The sequence below is a fragment of the Apis dorsata genome, unplaced genomic scaffold (genome assembly GCF_000469605.1).
Source record: "Apis dorsata unplaced genomic scaffold, Apis dorsata 1.3 scaffold_292, whole genome shotgun sequence".
NCBI lineage: Eukaryota > Metazoa > Arthropoda > Insecta > Hymenoptera > Apidae > Apis > Apis dorsata.
This window is the reverse complement of record NW_006263567.1, coordinates 353,587-357,133: the sequence shown is the minus strand read 5'-3', so window position 1 is coordinate 357,133 and position 3,547 is coordinate 353,587. Positions and strand designations below refer to the sequence as shown.

The following is a 3,547-nucleotide window of genomic DNA, read 5'->3' as shown; positions in this document are numbered from 1 at the left end:
CGTGGGGGGCTATATAATAATTCCACGGTGAGATGACAATAAGGGTAAACCGGTATTTTAGCGGCAGCTCGCCGTTTCGATAACATCCGACGCAACCACCCACTGTTTTTCGCGTTGCTGTTTGCGCAAAATTTCTTGCTCGCTCGCTTGCGTTCTAAACACACTGTCCGCGTACGAAGAAAATAAGTAGCCGAGGAAGGAGGAGGAGGAGGAGGAGGGGGAGAGGGGCTCACTTTCCCCGGAAACACGAGGAAACGGCTGGACAGTGTCAACACGGTTGAACACGGTAGTAAGTCTTTACCTTTTTTTTTTTTTCCATCCATAATTTCTCAAGCGAGTTTTCTTTCGAGTGTACGCCACGTGTACGTATGTATGTAACGCCGTGTACGCACATTGTGTGAGCGAAGAATAAACGATACGAATAATAATAACGGGGGCCGTAAATCCATTTCTTCGTTTATCATCGCGATGTTAACGCTTAATTGAACGCAGAAAGTTTACGCGTAACGCGTGACCCATCCTCGTCGCGTTCTGTCGCGGGCTAATGGCGCACACGGCGAATCGATTCGTCTCACCTGGATCGATTGTACGCCCGTGCGCGGCCAAGATATCTCGGAAGATTAGACGAGATTAGAAACTGGGAGTGTCGAACGGTAGTAGGCCGGCGTGCGGACGAGGCAACGTTCACGAACGGAACGTTTCGAAATCGTTTCGAATTCGTTCTACGAGTAACGACGTAAACGAAATCCCGTCCCATCGTTCGAGTGTTACGTACTCTTACGTACTTTGCTAACGACGTTTACACGCTAGCGCCACGTGTGAAAATTCCGTGTGAAAATCGAAGAAAATTTCCTTTCTCTAGAATCCTAGAGAATTCCTCGCTTCTTCTCTCGGAAATTGAATTCGATTTAGATATCCGGCGATTTTGCGCCATGATTTCGCAACGCGACCCTATGATATTTCTCTCGTTTTACGCGAGAAATGGTAAGATTTTCGTTCCCACACACGAAAAAACCAACACTCGATGATTTTGAACTCGGAATATCGAGATCGTAGGAAAATAAAATTGCGGCGATTCGACACTGTATCCGCGGATTTTCCTTTCAGAGTTGTTTTTATATATGCACGCTTTCGTAATCGTGAATATTTATAAACCGAGTATGGCGTCGTTAATCGCTTCCTGATAAATAAACAGAAACGTTATGCGGCCAGTTAAGTCAGTTTATGCCGGTTAGAATTCTCGAATGTAATTTACACAGGCGAAACGATCGGTCGTCTCTAATTACTCCCGCATCGCTTTGAAAAATATATTAATTCAAGATCTTGCAAAATTCCGTGCGCATCCAACGCGTCTAAGTGGTCAACATCATCAGCGGACGACTCGTACAAATTGGACTCAATTGTTAACCCGTGTCTCAATTGTTGCATTTACATTTTCAGAATACTCGGAGTTGGGTACGTCGTTGCACGAGACTCTGATAAAACGGCGTAAATTCATCGTTTTGCAAAACACGCATAAATCTTTTAATCGTCGACTGGGTTTTTTTAAAAAAAAAAAAAATTTCAATTTTCAGCATCGCAACGTATGATTTTATCGTTCGACTTTTTAAAAAGTAAATGATGGAGTGGTCTCGATGGAGTATCGAGACGTGGTTCGCGGTGTTGGTAATCACGCGTAGTATATATCGAATAAAAATTTGATATTTGAATTTTTAAAGTTACGATCGAGTTCCATTTATCTCGAAATTCATTCATCCTTGTTTCGGAGAATTGGACGCCTCCAGTTTCCGCGGCAGTTTCATGAAAATGAAAACATCACGCATGTCCAATTTGTCCAAGCGATCGAGCGATACTTCGTGCACGTTACGCAGTGCGTAAACGCGGTAATTAGGCTGTTCTCAAGCCCGACTCGCCTGTAAACGGCATAGGCAATTTATCCACGTACCTTTCTCCTTGTTCTCCGACGGCAGGCATCCGAGTACCTACGCTATCTCGATTCCTACGCCATTAGTTTCTACACAACTTCACAGAGCTACTTTATAACTTGGATATTGTTTATTAATTCATTTAATAAAAAAATCCAAATTTTAAAAGTCGAATGAAAGTCAAATATGGCTATGGTCGTTATAATCGAAGAATTCCCTTTTCGAGATTCCCTTTTCAAAGTCACATATGGGTACGCAATTTGAAACTGAATGAAAATATAAATGATTGTGTCATTATGAAATCGTTATTTCGATCTTAATGTTACACGCAACGCGACACGGTAAAATACACTTTATATTACGAGGTCGTATACTTTGATTATTTTCAAATGTCATAACATTAGAAGATTTGCAAGTTGTATCGCAGAAGCACTTACCACGACACGAAAGAGATGAACGCGAGTTGCCACAAATGACTGAATCCGTTTCTGTGAGCGATGATATCATTTCAGTGTCGAAATGTATTATTACGTGTCAAACCCCGTAGAAAATCTCTCGTAAGATTTCGTTTCGTTGGAACGTTGCTCGCTTTCAACGTACCTATCATAACCTAGAAATCGAAGGTATGTTTACCTTCGAATAACACGAGTCATTCGATAATTCTCTGCATTTATTTGTACGGATCGAAGAAAATGGGACAATAAACTTTATCAAATCGTACCTGGATAAATTTCTACCACTGTAAGATATAAAACACAGCTTGGCGAAAATCCAAAGTGTCGTTCCATTCCTATCGAAACACGTGAATCGCGCAAGAATGATGGCGACAGTTCCCGCTCAGCGATCGCGATTAATCGAAGCATCGAGTATCGAGGCGCAGGTTGAGAACCAGCATGAACGTGGCGAGGCACGCGACAAGGCAGAGCGCGTGTCCCACGCGCGCTCGCTTCGAGGAGCTCTCCTCAAATCAAATCACGTAACTCGCCACGATGTATATCTCTCCTCTCTTCGCGGTGAAATCGTCGAATCGTTGAATCACGGAGCGGGAAACGGTGGACGGTGTCTCGTGTCGTGTGCGATTGGCGAGTCGCAAAAATCCGCCATTAAAATCCGCGACCAAGCAGCTCCTCCCATCGAGGAGCGTTCGAGAGGACGCCGTTTCGAGAGATCGCCGAGATCTTCGACCGATCATTCTCAGCGTGGGCGCCACTTTTTTCCCTTCGATCTCTCGCCATCGATTTTTCTTCGATCATCCACCAATCACTCGATCGGTTCATCGCTGCGATTCATTGGCCAATTTGACTCTGAATCATTCGTGTATCTATATATACATATATATATATATACATATATACGTTGTTTCGTTAAAATCGTATAGCACTTACACAAATTGCTTGATATATTTATTGCACGAGTATAATCTCGATACGAGAACGTGCACAACTATCGAACAGTTTTTAATGGTGCTCATTGTAATATCGACGGGGATAATTACGTGTTGGTCAATTGCTGTTCTTAATTTCCGCTTATCAGAGAGATCAATTTCTGCCGAGGCGCCACGTGATCGAGACTGAAGCCGGCGCCTCTAGTGAGACGAAACAGAGGAGGGGAAGCTTAATTCG

At 43.4% G+C, this 3,547-nt stretch overlaps 1 long non-coding RNA gene across 1 annotated transcript; it reads right to left on the bottom strand.

Annotated features, from left to right (window-relative positions):
* Window positions 1-1,558: 1,558 nt before the first annotated feature.
* On the bottom strand, window positions 1,559-3,541 carry LOC116185813. The gene is made up of 2 exons (XR_004150723.1): window positions 2,647-3,541; window positions 1,559-2,535 (listed from the first exon to the last, which is right to left on the bottom strand). It is a non-coding gene; the product is annotated as an uncharacterized LOC116185813 (long non-coding RNA).
* Between the last annotated feature and the right edge of the window lie 6 nt (window positions 3,542-3,547).